At 41.5% G+C, this 17,677-nt stretch overlaps 1 long non-coding RNA gene across 2 annotated transcripts in view; it reads left to right on the top strand.

Moving 5' to 3' along the window:
- Positions 1–394: 394 nt before the first annotated feature.
- LOC118531515 (uncharacterized) overlaps positions 395–17,677 on the top strand; it is a 32,036-nt gene continuing 14,753 nt past the window's right edge. The window contains exon 1 of one of the 2 annotated variants that reach the window (XR_013446540.1): positions 395–1,263. This is a non-coding gene — a long non-coding RNA (uncharacterized LOC118531515). Of the gene's footprint in view, positions 1,264–8,914; positions 9,066–17,677 lie in introns of those variants that run through there. The other variant, XR_004915249.2, reaches the window with a different exon arrangement.

Raw genomic sequence — 17,677 nt, 5'->3', positions numbered from 1 at the left:
CTGCTGCTCTGGCCGCCGCCGTGGGCTCCACCGCCGCCGCCTCCCCCCATCAGCGCGCCAGGAGCGGAGCTGCCCCGGCGCCGGCGCCGCTGCGGCCAGAGCACCCAGCCGGGGCTGCAGCCCTCCGGCCCAATCGCTCTCGGCAACTTTGTTCCCGGTCGGCGCGGGGCGGGGGAGGGGGAAGAGGGGGCCACGGGCAGCCCGGGTCCGGACTCCCGGCGGCGGGCGTCCTAGGGCCGAGGGCCGAGAGCCGAGAGCCGCGCACAGCCCCCTCGGCGAGAGTGTTTGGGAAGCGGCGACTCCCCCTCCGCTTCCTCCGCCTCTTCCTCCTCCTGCGCCTTCTCCGGCCGCCGGAGCCGCTCCTCAGGGAGGAAGCGGCCTCCGGGGCTTGTTGCTTTGTGCTGCAACCATGGTGAGGAGTGAGTGACAAGGCGGAGGCGAGTCGGCTGGCGCCGCATCATCGAGGGGCGGGGCGGCCCCGTCGCGCTCGGTCCCGCCTCCTCGCGCTGCCTGCGCCCGCCCGCCGGCCGCGCCCTCCCCCCCGAGCAGCACCTTCGGTCGCGACCAGGTGAGCCCGGCGCTCGCGCCGCGAGAGGGTCTCAGCGCTCCCGGCTGAGCTGGCTAGAGCCCCGCACCGCCTGGCTCCGAGGAGGCGACGCGAGTCCTGGTGCACGGGTGCGAAGCGCAGGGCTCTCCTCTTCCTACCCTCCCCACCCCTTCCCTGTCTCACGCGTGCCGCGTACCCACACCCCACCCGGTTCCTAGGAGACTCTGCAGAGTCCAGTCGCCTCTCTCAGACGACTCCTCGCGCCACGCCGAGGCCAAGGGGGCTGAAAGTTGACCCGGAGCAGAAGTCCAGCCCGCAAGCTTGGGCTGTAGTGGGCATTCATTTTGAACCCGGGGGTTGGCTCCGAGTTGCTTCAGAGGCGATAAATCCTCTAAGATTTTATTTTGCTTATTTGCAACTTGCTGCAGGGAAAGCTTTCCTCTCTTGCCTTCCGTGCTTACTGCCACCTTCAGACACTTTAATGACGACGAGATTAAGGACATGGAAAAGTGCCAGTTTCAACACTAGATCCAATACCACCCCCAGACAGGCAAACATGCCAGATTTAAAGGTGATCAGTCATTAGCGAGAGACCCGGACGGCAAGGTCCGTGACATAATCAGAAGCATTGGCAGATCTGGCTCTGCATCAAGGCAGAGCAAACCTTCTCCAGACCCCAGATTTCCAAGCCGGACTCACTTGGTGCAGAGAACACGGTAATATAGCCCTTTAAGACGTTAAAGGGCTGCTTCATTTCCCCCTCCCTCTCCCTCTCTGAGCCAGGTCAAGGTGTGTAAGGTCAGCCAAGCTCTGAGGACAGCTCTGCTGTTCTGGTCCTAGGGTTTTATTTTTATCTGCCTCCTCTCCTTCCTCCCCCCTCCCTCCCAATAAGTTCATGTTTTGATGTCTGTGTGGAGGCTATACTTAGAGGAGGGTTGTTACTTTTATGGCCTACTATATTGAACTTTTTTCAAATTTTCAAACATATCTTTTTAACATCTAGTTTATTTTAAACACTTAGAATGGGTTGGTTATGAGCAAACATTTTGGGGACCTTAAGTCACCTTTGTGTTATTAAACAGATTGTGTGGCTTCCTAGAGAAGTGACTGCCCAACCTTGTGAAACTGGACCTGAGTTATAAATTGTATCTCTAGACCCTTTTATATTATGGGTCTATCTTGCTGAAACTGCTTCCCCACATGTTTTTCACCCCTTTGTTGAACCCCAGCATCAAATTCTCTATGACATAGACCACCACATTGAAAGCAAAGGGACATGAATAAATGCTATTACAGCTCTGTAAAGAGAGAAGAAGAAGAAGAAGAAAAATCAAAATCCAGTGAAGTGAAAAAATATACCTGACATCTCCATCTGCTGTCTAATAAACATCTCAGAATTAACGTTTGTAAACCAGGGTCTAGATATTACCCGAAAAGTGCCCCACCCACAGCCTTCTTCATTCCAGTTAATGCTGGCTATGTGGTTCTCATTGCTCAGGTGAAAAACTTTCGAGTCTTTATGACTCCTTCCTTTCTGTTATACCCCACAAGTGTCAGTAACCTCTCAGCTCAACCTTCAAAGTGCCGTATCTGGAATCTACCCTCTACCCACCACCTCTACTGCCAGGACCTTTGTCCAAGCCAGCATCACCCTTTGCCTGCACTTTGCAATTACCACCTACCTGGTCTCCCTCTTTTTGTCCTTGCCTCCAGCAGTCTACTTTGAACACAGCAGCCAGAGTGAGTCTTTTCACTTTAGCTCAAATCACTCGTCTGCTAAGGAAAAAAAAAAAATCATTAGCTCCTCATCTCATGTGAGGTAAAGACCTTACCATGGCCTAAATGACCTATGGACCTTGTTCCCTCCACCCCATATCTCTCTACCCTCATCTCCTACGACTCTACCCCCAACTCGTTTTCCTAGCCACGCTGGAAATGGAGATGCTGTTTCTGAATGCATGAAGATGCTATATAGTGAACAAACTCCAGGCTCATGGCCTTTCCATTTGCTTTTCCCTCTACCACCTGAATTAGCTCCCTGCTCCCCAGTCCACCAGAAAACAAAACCAAACCTAGAGTGTTGTTCCCTCCCCTCCTTCATATCTTTATTCAAATGTCAGTTTCCCTGCAACTTCACATCCCTATTTCTCTTGCTTTCTTCACCACCATCTAACATATATTTTACTTATTTTATTGTCTCCCTCCCCTATAATGTAAGCTTCTGAAGTCGATGGCTTTTGTTCCTTTTGTTCACTGCTATATCCCCCAAAGTGATGTAAATGAATTAATAACTACGGTGTTGCCTTATATGCAAATAAGATTGTTACATACATTATCTCAACTGTGTCCCTGATGGGGGAGGGAAGTCTGGGAGAGAAACTTAACCTCTCTGAGCCTATTTTTCTGTTCTATAAAAAGAGGATAAAAATTGCATGCCCTGAGGATTTGTAACCATTCAATATTGCCTTGAAGAATCCTTGAACCATAGTATGTATTCAACAAATGATAGTTATTTTTAATATCATTCTCATCATCCCACCCTTTGAGGTCAGTGGAACAATTATGATCCTGTTTACAGATGAGGAAACTGAGACTGAAATAGGCTACCTGACTTGCCCTAGTACCAGGCCTGCCTTTAACTTTGGAAGGGTCTGGGGTAAGCTAACAATGGAGACCCATTTGCCCTATTAAAAATACTGAAAACTATACATTAACGGGAACAAAGTGCTGCAGGGAGGAGTAGCTACTGGCCTGAAACTCACACTCGATTTTCTTCCCATGTGAACTCCATCCCATACCACAAAAAGGCTCCTACCCATGAGGACACCCCAGCCTGCATATCTAACCTACACCGTATTCCATGCAAAAGGCACCGCTCGGCGATTCCTCCAGCCCTGGGCCAGCCTTGGAGGATCAGGCCTAGAAGTGGCAGACCAATAAATTCCAGGGTCCTGGGTGCTCAAAGAGTATGGAACTCCTTGTCCCATGAAGAAGTGTGAAGCTAGAGTGGGGTCCTTCAGAGCACGGGCAGTAGGCTGAAACCCCCCTCATCTGTATCTCACAGCCATTAAGTTGTGAATTCCAGCTATAAACCTAGCTCTTTTTTTCTGAGTGCTCTCCTGTGATACTGAATTGCACCCATGACCTCAGGTAAGGCTTAATAGTATATCTTCTCCACCGCCAAAATGACTAACTCACTGTCAACTTCTACACTATCATTTAACTTCAATTACAGCTAATGTTCTCACTATTTAAAATCTACTTATCTACATATGTCAATAATGCTTATCACCATTCAGCATCTAGGACATCTGATTCTTGGCATGCATTGCTGTTTTAGTATCTTTGAGCACCAACAGCATGTTAGGTATAACGTGGATGACACAACTGGACACAAATCTGCCAATTTGCCAAATAGTCTGATCCAAACTGTGTCAACCAACTATAATCAAAGTAAGCCATCTATTATGCTGCCTTATAAAGGCAAGTATAAAAATGAGACTTTCTTTGTTCTGTCTCCACAACCATCATATTATCTAGAAAGTTATTAGAGGGTAGACAGAGACAGAGCACTAAGTTTTAAGTCAGAAATACATTTTAAGTTCTGGCCTTAATACCATTCTACTTGTAATCTAAAAATCTTTTATCTTTCCAACTGTAAAATCTAATACATCCCTACATGTATTAATATATCATGTAGGTTAGGTGTTGAGGCTCATTTTTTAAAGTGAGTTAAAATAATTTTTAAAAATTCTTGTGAGTCCAGCTATGACACAAGACTAGGGATTGATAAATTTACATTTATACTTTATCTATTGACCAACTGATAGAGAGAAGTCACTTTGTTAACACACACACACACACACACACACACACACGCTGAGCGTCATTGTTCAGTCAATAAATATTTATTGGGTGCTATGTGCCAGGTGCTGATTTTGATGCTTGGAATACCAATGGTGAATAAGACAAGCATGGTCCGTCCCCTGGCCTTGTGGGCACTCGTTCTATGTGCCAAGCACTTGGTTAATTTACTCACCTCACCCAGGAGAATGGTGGCAGTGACTGAAAAGATCCAGGAAGCTTCCCTGATCTGCTGAGACAAGAGCTTCCTCTGGTTACCATTTTCTCTGGTTGTTAAAACCCTCTGAACAGAAGATTCAGAGCAGAGAAGTTGAATTCTATTAATGACATTCCTCGCATACTTCCCCCTCCCTCCAAAACATTTTTTTAAGATTCTATTTATTTATGTATTTATTTATTTGAGAGAGAGAGAGAGAGAATGCACATGAGCCAGGGGAGGGGCAGAGAAGCAGACTCCCCACTGAGCAGGGAGCCTAATGTGGGGCTCAATTCCAGGACTCTGGGATCATGACCTGAGCCAAAGGCAGACACCTAACCACCTGAGCCACCCAGGTGCCCCAAAACATTTTTTTATATTGTTTTACAGTTACTACTACCCCTGACATCAAGTCAGTAAGAATCTCAGGAGAGTGGAAGGCTGTAACTTAGACACTATCATTCATAGCACACTCCACTAGGAAATATTCACCTGCAAATAGCATATTGACATAGAATGCAAATAGCATTCCAGAAGAGTCCCTGGTGGAGAGTGCAGTGACAGACATCCAGGGAAAGATGCAATGTGCACATAGGATAGAGCTCATGAAATAAGTTAGATGAAGCATATCAAAAGCACAATTAGAATCAGACTCTTAGGTTTGATTTTACAGGAATCGTAATAAATTCAGTTTTGAGGATGCTGCCACATGAGTAAGAACAACACTAATGTAAATGTCACATAGATGTTTAGATATTTTGGAACTGACTCTAAGAAAACAAATCCATTTATTTCCCCTAATTTAACATTATTATCACCTTGGTTCTGCCTTGGACATAAATAAGTATACAAATAAAAAAATATTCAGGCTAAGAAAACTGTTCTATCTGGTTACACTATTATATCCTTCATACTGATATAACTACTTTCTTCCATTGATTTGTTTGCATTTGAAATAGTAGGCTAGTGGGAGAAAACAACCGTCTTTATTTCCTTATTGTGAGAAAGCTGATGCTGACATTTCTAAAAGGAAATGCATTGTTAAACTTTGGATCCACCGTCAATTCCTTCTATTGTTGCCTGGTGTTTGGCATTTATTTTTATGAATTGCCCTGTGGAACTGTAGTCCACAATCAGTCTGCCAACTTAAAGGGGTTTAGGTATGATATACAGATTTTTTTTAACATTAAAATAGGTAAAATTAAAGACTTCACTTTAAAACCTAACAATGTAAATGCCACTACACAGTCAATGAGTACTTGATGCATAGATTTTGAAAGCCCACGCTGGATATCATGAGTGCTCAAGCTAATAATTCAAAGAGAAAAAGACCTTCAATTTCATGCAAAGTTAACCCAGTGAGGTAATTCTGTCACAACGGCATCAGGGAGCATTGTATAAGATTGGACCTGAGTTTCTCTAGTTATGGTAAGGTGATGCCACACAACTGAAATTACATCCACAAGCAAACTGGTATGTGGTGCAGAATTTGTAAATGTGTTCTGCAGAAGAAGAGCAGCTATGGTTATTGCCAGTGCTTGTCTCCTGAGTGGTATTCAAGGGGAAATGCAAGTGTGCGATAATACCGGCATCTACTACAAGACTGTCAAAATCAGGCAAGGTCATTTGAGCAAAAAAAAAAAAAAAAAAGCAGTACTCTTGATGAGCTGTGATTTTTTTTAAATGCCAATACTCATAATCATTCTGAAGTCATTATTATTTAATATTTGTTAAATCCAAGACCAGTGTGAGGCACCGTATGTACATAAAGAAAGACAAAGTGCCTATGCATTGCGCCTACAAATCTAAATTAGGCAAAGGAAGTGAAGGGCAACCAAGGGCGTGGGAAACAGGCACTGAGGGCCTGTTTAGAAAATGAGGCTATTTTGTTATGTTGTTATTTTAGTTTTAACTATCAGAAGGTCCATTATGTTGCAACACAAAAATTTAAAGGCGGGAAGTCAAAGGGAAAAGCACATTCCCTCTACGGGAGTTTACGGAGGGAAACCTTAAACATAAAATGGCAAAATGTATCGAGTTAGAGACCTAATGGAAGAAAGCACAAGTGAATAGCAAAAAGAGAAACTCTGAATATTGGATGGGCTATTAAGATACAGGGACCAGGTAAAGATAATACATGAGATATGGCACAGAAGAAAATAGAACCGTCCAAGCCCTTGAGAGGCATATCACAATCGGTCCTGGCCATCTTCGGTGTTTTTCTTACCGTTAACATTTTACTCATCACATAACATAAATACAACCAGTGATAAGTACTGGTAAGATGTTTAAAACAAAGTTCAGTTGCACCTTATGCTCATCTCACCCACAAGGAATGAGCCTGTGGCGTCAGAGCTGTCTGTAAGCATCCAGAGGTAATTACATCAAGTTAAAGACCAACATAAACCCACAGCGCACCACCCCAACCTGGTCAGGGCCACACAAACAGGTCTATTGACACAGAAGAAATAGCAGAGAGGTGACTGAATTTACAGAACTTTATCACATTGCTGCAGGAGGAAAACATAATCTGTATTTTCAGTGGAGTCAATAAACGCAGCTTTATAAAGGCATAGTGGAATATATGATATAAGTAATATAGTGGGAAAACCTTGGAATCTAATAGCAGACAGCCCTGAATTCGAAAGCCTTTCTGATATGCATGAGTTCTGTGACCCTGAAGATAGAATTTAACCTCTCTGAGCCTGAGTTTCTACCTTTGTAAAATGTAGTTAGTAATATTTTCCTTGCCAGATTAATATGACAGTGACTGAAAACAGGGTTTATCAAAGTAAACACCCTTTCTCATCTCTCACTTCCCCCTAAAGGGAATAGCATTAGTCAAAGAATCTTAATATGGCCCTTCAAGTCTCTAGGGCAGAAAGATTTTAGGTTAAAAATGTATTGACCTATCTAACTTTATATATAGAATTATGAACTTAGAGAACTAAAATAGGCTTTAATTACTTTATTCTAAATAGCCCAAAGCCTCAAAAGTAAATAATTTCCCACCTGGGCCAGTGATCCCCAGCTGTGGATGATCAGCATCTTCTCAATGCCGAGTGTACTGGCCACCTGGACAGGGCTAGCAGTACCCTGAAAGCCTCCAGGGTTCCACAGGGCAGAATGGGAGCGGCCCATCAGATGTGCCAAACCTGGGTCTGACAGCATCTCTGCCTTTATCAAATAAATGAAAAACCAGAACTTACTCATACAAATATTAAATCTACTGCCAGGTTTATGTTCATTCTGAAAAGCAAGGGATAGTTGCAATCTACTAGTTTGGGTGTTATGGTTTCATTTTTTAAGTGTCAGAATTACTGATTCCAAATACTAATATGTGTAAACCTACACATAGCACTCAAAAGACTAAATCTAAAAAAAAGAGAAACGTAGAGTAAAATCAAACAAATCAGAGCGATCCAATTTATTTACATATGAAGATAATATCTAAAGTGGTATGTTTGTAATATTTGCAACTCCCAGATTTTTAATGGATTTTAAAACCAAATCAATCTGTGCCTTACCCTGACCCACCAGGGGCCAAAGAATAATGCTCCAGGAGCCTCTCAATACCCTCTACCCAAGGGTAACCACAGCGTTACAATCTGATTAACCAAGTGGAATCTGTACAAAATTACCTGAAGCATTCTCCCTCCTCCCCATTTATCTTTACGGTGATCAAAAAATTTTTGAAGATAAGCTGTCTGCAATCTAACACAACTTCCATCAGGAACTATGAAAACTTGTGAACACAAAATCACTGCAGAATTTCCAGAATGAATAGTAGCAGCACTAGGTCCCAGAACGATTGGCTTTCTCCCAATACTACAAGAGATCTCAAAGGAGCGCCTGTATAGCTCCTTTGCCTGATTGGAGCATCTGCAGTCTATGTGACTGTATCAGACACTAAGTTAGCTGTGGCTCTCGTTCCTGGTACCCGCCAATATTAGAGAATACTTGTCTTCTGGCCAAGACATTTTTGACTCTTCACAATAAGATGGAAATTGGAGAAAATAAAGACTCTCTGAAAGGGCTTCAGTTCTCCCCTTCCTTCCATCAAACAAAGCGCCAAGCATTGTCCAGACCATCCGGTTGTCCCTGCATGATTTCTGTCCTTGCCCTGAAATGGGATTCTTTTGAAGGGCCCTGGCTCCAGGGTGGAGCCAACTCATGCAAAGCTGGAGACAAACTAAGCTAAGGTGCTAATCTCTGTGAACAAGGCCAAGCAACCACTGGTGGTAGGGAGGGGTGGGGAGGAAGAATATGAGTTCTGACCGCTTTTCTTTTGCTTCCCTTCAGAAAGAAATTGTGAGTTCATGGTGATATCCAGCCACAACTCTCATACTTTATTTGGGAGACATTGCAAAAACTGCAGCAGACATGGTTTCTAAACAAAGAGCTTTGGAAGGGGGACAATAAGACCTGGGTATATCTTGTGCAAGAAAAATTACCACAGTGAGTGAATCCCATCTTTTCTCGTGCAAACCAGGAGTAATTACCAAATAATAATAAGACTCTTAAGAACCATGAAGTTTTTTCCAAGGCATTCCCACAGTAGGCTCCTGGCAATTCATTTATGTCACTAGTAATAATAGCTGACAAGTATTGAGTGCTCACTATAGCCAAGCACTGTTCTATGTCCTCTAGATGTACTGTCTTAATTCATCTTCCAACAACCCTATGAGGTGGGTACTATTACCACACATATTTTACAATTCAGGGGAACAGGGGCTTGATAGGTCCCAGAGCCAGAATCTACACACATGCTCTCTGGTGCCCAAGTGTATGTGTTAAATCCTCATCATGGGGGTTCTCAAGTCTTCCTTAACTTATTTCTTAAACTTGGAACTTCTATCAAGTGCCGGAATTAACCATTTGTTGACAATTGAGGTGACTTTTAATCCTCAGCCCTGTTTTCTTCTCTATCTTCTGTCCCTGAAAAATGTGACATCTCTTGAGAAATATGTGATTATACTAAACCTGAATTCCAACCTAGACAACACCCCAGATCTCCAGGCTTGCCCACAGAACATCTGTGCATAGGTGTACACAGACCCTTAAAATCAACATGTCCAACCAAAACAAATGAAGTACTTAGGGACAAATTTAATGAGATACATACAAGAGCTGTACACAGAAAACTATAAAACTCTAATATGAGAAATCAAAAATGTCTAATTAAAGTGGAAAAACATACCACGTTCACAAATTGGGGGACTCAATATTAAGATGCTGATTGCCCCCAATTTGATTTATTGAATCAGTGCAATCCCAATCAAAATCCCAGCAAACTTTTTTATAGATATTGAGAATCTGATTCTAAATTCATATGAAAAGGTCACTTTTTATCACACTTCTGATAAAAAAGAACAAAGTTGAAGGACTCACATTACCCAATTTCAAGGCTTACTATAAAACCACATTCAAGACAGTTGGTATTGGCAAAAGGATAGATACACTGACCAATGGAAACAGAATAGAAAGGCCAGAAATAGACCCACAGAAATATAGCCAGCTGATTTTTGACAAAGAGACAAAGGTAATTCAAAGGAGCAAGGAGTGTTTTCAACAAATGGTACTGGAACAACTTGATATCCAGCAAAATCAGCATGTTCAAATCTGAAATCAGCATCTTTCTTCCAAAATTTTTCCAAATATTCTTGTATGTTGGAGAATGACGCCACCAACCACCCAGTTGTTCAGGCTAAAAAAAAACAGACCAGGAGTTATCTTTGACCCACTGTCTCACTTTTAGCCAAGTTTGATCACTTACTAAATTATGTTGAATTACACATCTAACTCTTCACTCCCTTCTACTGCCATTGACCTAGTGCAGGCACTCTTCCCCCTAAACCTTGTCTCCCGCCTTCAGTCTCCGCAAAATGCCTCTTAAGGAGGAGCATGGCTGGAAGTAGCAGAGGGAAACTTTGCTTCCCTGAGCACCATTTGCAAAAGTGGTACCTTTACAACATCCTTTAAAAGAACATGTTGACATGATAGTTTCTATGATTGTGATGAAAAGATGTTACATTCAGTCTTGTTGAAAGAAGGGCCATAAGTTGTAGAGAGAACACAGGCAAAGGATAAGACCTGCCCGGTGTCTCCAAAGTGTAGGCTCCACCACATGGCTGGCTCCCCTGCTGTTAGAAACTGCCTGGGCCTTTGCACAGAGCGATATTTTGAAAAATCAAATCTATCATGTAATTCCAAAGCTAGAGTGGCTTTCCAACTCATTCCGTGAAGTACAAGCCTCTTTGTACAATATTCAAGAGCCCTGAGTGTTCCGGCCCAGGTATACCTGTCTAGTTGTCTCTCCCACCCCTTGCTACCCACAGAACTTCTACTCCAGTCATTCCTAACAATTGAGCCTCTGAGGATTTGCTAAACTCTCTGAGTCCTTAATGCAATGCGAAAGCACCTCTTGCCTAGAATTCTCTCTTCTTTCCAAGGTTCACCTGTAAAATTCCTACTCCTCCTTTCGGACCTTCCTAACCAAAGGTCTATGGGCAGGTGGTGTTACATACTAGATGGAGCAAGAGATGGAGACACCTGAGTTCTAACCTACATTCTGCCTTGCCACATACCAGCGGCTTGTCCAGAGGCAACTCACAAACCTTCTCCTGTGAGCCTCAGGCCTTGTTTAAAATGGAGGCAATATTATCTGGATAACATATGGGAAACACCTGGGAAGGGAGTCTGCGGCGATGGCAAAAACGTTCTAGCCCGGTAGACTTGTTAACATTTTTTTACTCAAGATTTGTATTGATATATCCAGGCACCTTCCCTGCTAGTAATTTGTACTGGCTTCTGCCAACCCTCCACCCTCCCTTATGCCTTCATAAATATAGATATAGTTATTATATTTAGGACTTGCATGTTAGTATTATTACTGTTGTTGTTGTTACTATTATCACTTATTATTGTAACATTATTCCCTGATTCCTCATCTCCTCCCTCCCCTACCAGGTCAATTAGGCTTCTTACTCCATGCTCCCATAGCAGCTTATACATACATTATTATAATGCTTTTTACATTGTACTTTAATCATGTGTCAAATGTCTGCCTCTCCAATTGACTCCGGACTCCTGGAGGACAGGGCCCATGTATTTTTATCTGTGTATGTTTCAAGCTAACACTGGCCTTGGCACAGAGTAGACAGTCAGTAAACTTTTACTAATTGGTTGAATAAAGGAAGAAAATATATTGTATGGATTAGGAAAGTATAAGAAATACCACTTTATTGATTCTTAACAGGTTCTGAGTTGCTAGAAAGCTGATGTAGAAGAAATTCATCAAAAGAAACCAGTTAGTTGGTTTTCAAAGGGCAGGACTCCCTCAGAAAGCAATTGGCATTTGGCCAGTAATTACTAGGATTAATTGAACTCAGGTCTTTGTATGCTTGTGTGTGTGTGCGTGCGCATGCCTAAATTCATTTATCTAGAATATACACTACAATGATCTTTAAAAATGTAGATTTCTTTGATGAACCTAATAAATCAAAGCTATAGTTTCCCATGTATCTTAAAGCATCATATAATATCAACTCTGTTTCTTTTGATACTTGGCATTCTAGTTTTAGTGATTATGTGGTTTTTCCCTCTATAGAAAATTTGGAAATATAGTACATATTATACCACATTTTTGTCATATTTGCATTCTCTCTCTGTTCCTATCTCTCTGTGTCTATATATGTACATGTATAACACACATAGTTTTACAATTTTTTTCTGAACCATTTACAAGTTACAAACATCATGACACTAAAACGCTAAATATTTTAGCATGTACTTCCTACTGATGAGAACATGTCCTATATAATCACAATACCAGTATAATTCCTAAGGAATTCAATTCAATAATATCCAAAACTCAGTCTGCTTTCAAAGTCACTCAACTGTCCCTAAAATACCTTTAATTGTTGTCTATGATTCCAACTGGGGTTATGCACTTTATTTGGTTTCTTTCCACTTTTGAAGGAAGGAAAAAGGAGCAGCAGTGGCCTCAATCTTCATGAACTGATTGAGCAGAGAAATTAGACTTGTGACCATATTGGGATTCATGCTAGAGATGGTTCATAAGGACTCCTGCACTTATACATAGGGAGGGCTGAGTAACGAAACAGACAGACTAAACACATATTTAGGGCACCAGCACAGCAGGGACATTTAAAAAAAAAAGATTTTGGGGGCACCTGGGTGGCTCAATTGGTTAAGCGACTGCCTTCGGCTCAGGTCCTGATCTCAGGGTCCTTGGGATCAAGCCCCAGGTAGGGCTCTCTGCTCAGTGGGAGTCTGTTTCTCCCTTTCCCTCTGTGCTCTCTCTCTCTCTCAAATAAATAAATAAAATCTTTAAAAAAATTAAAAAAATATTTCTTAAAGATTCAAAATAAAGGAAGGAAAGGAGAAGGAGGGAGAAAGGAGAGAAGAGAAAAAAGGAAAAAGCATCAAAATGCTCATTAAAAGGAAAATCAGAATTTGTTGGACTCTATCTTACAAATTAGTTTGTTGGTTTTTTTTTAATTTAGAATTGCATGTGGGGTGAGGGACCACCTTTTTTTTTTTTTTTTTTTTTTTTTAGCACTGAGGATTTCTAAGAGTCTGTGTCCAGGCCTGGTTGGCTGTGACAGGGGGCTGTAGAAAGGCAGGCCAGCATGATTTGGGGACACCTAACCAGGAAAAACTGTGTGCTGTAACTGTGATGTGAGTCATCTTTTCTTCTTCAAGGACCACAATGTGAGGATGATATCAGCCAAAAAAGTTAAAATGTAGCTTTTTTTTTTTAACTAAATATAATTTCTTACATAACAGGATGGTGGTGGATTGTCTCCTACTCTATGCAGGGTGATCTCAACCCTGTTTAACACTCAGGTGTCAAAGAGTGTTCTGGTTCCTCTGAGAAAGCTTTATAACACAAAATACATTTGATAGCTTTGCCCTACATAGTATATCCAAAGTAAATGATGCTCTTCACTCCATAGAGATAGTCCACTAAACGTTTGTAATTGTACTCTAAGCATACACTTAGACACAAAAGGATAATTCATACTCATTTGCATTTTCAAGTTTGTAGACAGCCAACTAATTCAAAAGTCCCTACATGGACACAGAACCTAGTCCTTGTTTTTCAACCAAGCAGCTTTGAGTAACTGCCACCATTTTCTTTTCTTTTCTTTTTAAGATTTTATTTATTTTATTTGAGAGAGAGAGTGAGCGAGAGAGAGTGAGAAAGAGAGAGCAGGAGCAGAGGGAGAAGCAAGCTCCCCACTGAGCTAGGAGCCCAATGTGGGACTCAATCCCAGGACCCCGGGATCATGACCTGAGCAGAAGGCAGACGCTTAACTGAGCCATCCAGGCGTCCCTGCAACCATTTTCTTTTTTTTTTTTTTAAGATTTTATTTATTTTTTGACAGAGAGAGACAGCAAGAGAGGGAACACAAGCAGGGGGAGTGGGAGAGGGAGAAGCAGGCTTCCCGCGGAGCAGGGAGCCTGATGTGGGGCTCGATCCCATGACCCTGGGATCATGACCTGAGCCAAAGGCAGACGCCTAACCAACTGAGCCACCCAGGCACCCCTCCTGCAACCATTTTCTTAAATCAAAATACCATACTAACATTTACTGCACTTACTTGTAACTATGTAGTTAAACTGGGGAATGTTATCCCCTGTGGTTCCGGAAGCACTTTTAAGTAATGGAAATTATAATGCACTCTAGAGAGATTTATGAGAATATTAATTAAAATCAACTTGTCCTAGTTTTCATAGTTTTTCCAGAATTGAGAAGGATGATGAATAGGGCGAAGTGACATGTTTTGAAAATATGTCTGCACCTCAAAACTATAGTTTTAAACAAAGTCTAATAAATCTTCAGAAAAGATGATTTTGAGTAGAACACAGCATTTTTTACTTCAAAAATTACACAATAATTTATACTTGGGACACAGGAGGGACTCAATTAAATTAATGAAATATGAAAGAAATAAGACAATTTCTGACAGTGTCTGAGAAATCTGCAGCATTTTTTTCTCCCAAGGCAGAACCTATTCATAATTCTACTTTGATGTACACGCTTAATATGTATTAACATTGACAAGAGTTAAGCACACAATTTAAAGGAGAAAATTGCACCATTTTGAGTCTATCTCCCAGATGATTTAATAAACACCAAAAAAGTACGTTTAATTTGAAATATAAATCTAACTTAAAATACCAAAAGCTGAGAAATTCAGCTCTGATTACGTTGTCAGGTACTAAGACAAATGAAGGGGGTGATGGGGCAGGGAGATCCAGAAATTTAATTTCATAGATAGCAAGTGCTTAATCTGTTGAACTGATTATTTGCCCACCAATTTATAGCCAGAATTGTTCCTGGAACACTATTTTCTGATTATGATCAGATTAATACATTTATGAAACTGCAATTGAAAACGTTTGACTAGGAGCACCTGGGTGGCCCAGTCGGTTGAGGGGCTGACTCTTGATTTTGGCTCAGATCATGATCTGAGGGTCATGAGATCCAGCCCTGGAGGGGGGCTCCATGCTCAACTTGAGATTCTCTCCCTCTCCCTCTGCCCCTCCCCCTGCTCACGCACATGCTCTCTCTCTCTCTAAAATAAATAAGTCTTTAAAAAAAAGTTTGAATAAAATTGTACAGTATTTATTTGAAGATAATGTTTCAGTACTTCCAGCTTGTCACCAAATACCGTGCTTAACTTCCCCTTCCTAGTCTTGAGTCCCTTCATCTTGGCCAAGCTTGTATTTGACCAAGCCTCCTACCCCTCAGGTCCCAAAACAAAACAAAACACAAGCACAGACACACACATGCATGCAAATGGTGAATTGTCAGATTTAGATTATCCTTCCTTCTGCTTGACTTGAAAACTTTTTTTTTCCTTCTTCAATTAGAGGAGAACAACTTTTCAAGAACACTCATATAAGCCAGGTGCATTAAATGACTAAGTGTGGAGTCCCAACACAGACTAGAGAAGATGGGAAAATCAAGATTCCAACATTCTATACATCTTGAATTTCAGGCCTTCCTTTACTCATCATTTCATTTCCAGAAATCGATTATAAGTAAAGAATGAAGAGTTATTTGCAGCACTGTTTATAATAATAAAATAGTAGTGGGATGCCTGGCTGGCTCGGTTGGTGGAACATGAGACTCTTGATATCAGGGTTGTGAGTTCGAGCCCCACATTGGGTGTAGAGATTACTTAAAAATAAAATATTTTCTAAGTAGTAACAATCTAAATATTCAATAATAAAGCATTTATTAAATAAATTATGTTAAAGCAATAGAACACTATGAGGTTACTAAGCTCACATTTTCAAGATTATTTATTTTATTTTATTTTTTTAGAGAGAGAGCAGGAGGAGGGGCAGAGGGAGAGGGAGAGAGAGAGAATCTCAAGCAGAATCCCCACTGAGCATGAATCCCCACTCAGGGGCTCAATCTCACGACCCTTAGATCATGACCTGAGCCAAAATCAAGAGTCAGCCCCTCAACCGACTGAGCCACCCAGGCACCCCACATTTTCAAGATTATTTAGTAACATAAGTATATGCTCATATTATATTTAGTGAGAAAAAAAGTAGACTCCAAATCTGAATTTACAATGATATCCCAATTTTTAAGGTATATATATATAGAGAGATATAGCTATAGAAATAGAAATAGGGGCAATTTTTATGCATTTACTTATATAGAACATCAAATTAAAGTAAAACCTAAAATGAAATTCAGTATTCCAAAAATTGTGCTTTAAATATATGGTTGAGCTCTGGCTGGTAAAACCAACCAATGTACCAACCAAACAGCAACCACAAAAATCCCAAGTCTTCTTGAATAGAAATCAATGTTTTAATGTGTCCAGTTGGTTTTGAGATGACAAATTGGTTTCCCAGTTGGAAATATTGATCTAGTAACTAGGTAAATGTTTGCGTTGTGTTATGACCAGCTCTATGCTCACAGGGAAAGTGAGAAGTTTGTCTTTTGACTTCCAGCCTTTCTTTTGGTGTCCTACCCATCTAATCCTCCAGCTTTCTTCCCCTCCTCACCCTCATGCGCATCCATTCCCTGCTAAATAATACTAGGCTAAAGACATGTATCATATGACCTTACTGATATGAGGAATTCTTAATCTCAGGAAACAAACTGAGGGTTGCTGGAGTTGTAGGGGGTGGGAGGGATGGGGTGGCTGGATGATAGACATTGGGGAGGGTATGTGCTTTGGTGAGTGCTGTGAAGTGTGCAAGACTGTTGAATCATAGATCTGTACCTCTGAAGCAAATAATACATTACATGTTAAAAAGAAGAAGGAGAAGAAGAAGAAGAAGAAGAAGAAGAAAGAAGAAGAAGAAGAAGAAGAAGAAGAAGAAGAAGAAGAAGAAGAAGAAGAAGAAGAAGAAGAAGAAGATAGCAGGAGGAGAACGAAGCGGGGGGGGATCAGAGGGGGAGACGAACCATGAGAGACTATGGACTCTGAAAAACAAACTGAGGGTTCTAGAGGGGAGGGTGGTGGGAGGATGGGTTAGCCTGGTGATGGGTATTAAAGAGGGCACGTTCTGCATGGAGCACTGGGTGTTATATGCAAACAATGAATCATGGAACACTACATCAAAAACTAATGTGTAATGTATGGTGATTAACATAACATAATTAAAAAAAAAAGGAAAGGTTATCAAAAATTCATTCAGCCCAAGCTTAAAAGTTCTGGCAAGTTTCATTAAGTCCTTCCATCACAGGTATTTGTTTTTAGTAGGGAATCAGCTGTGAAGCCCCCAGTGTTTATCAACTGGGGCACTTTTTGCATTGGGGTAGGGCAATTCCAACACCAGTAAGAACTCCACACCCCCTCACCCTGAGAATCCAAAGTTGATGCAGAACCAGCATCATCCTGTTCCATTCTGGACTCCTACAGGTTGCTTGAGAATTCATTTCTTTATGGATATTTATTGAGGACCTACTATAGGCCAGGCACTCCTCTGGGATTTCAGAGCAAACTTTGGTACTCATAGCTGCACAGGATTCATGAAATAAAACACATAATACACTGAAAACTTCATTT

The sequence above is a fragment of the Halichoerus grypus genome, chromosome 3 (genome assembly GCF_964656455.1).
Source record: "Halichoerus grypus chromosome 3, mHalGry1.hap1.1, whole genome shotgun sequence".
Lineage (NCBI taxonomy): Eukaryota > Metazoa > Chordata > Mammalia > Carnivora > Phocidae > Halichoerus > Halichoerus grypus.
Note: the sequence above shows the minus strand (reverse complement) of the source record. Positions and strands in the feature narration are given on the sequence as shown.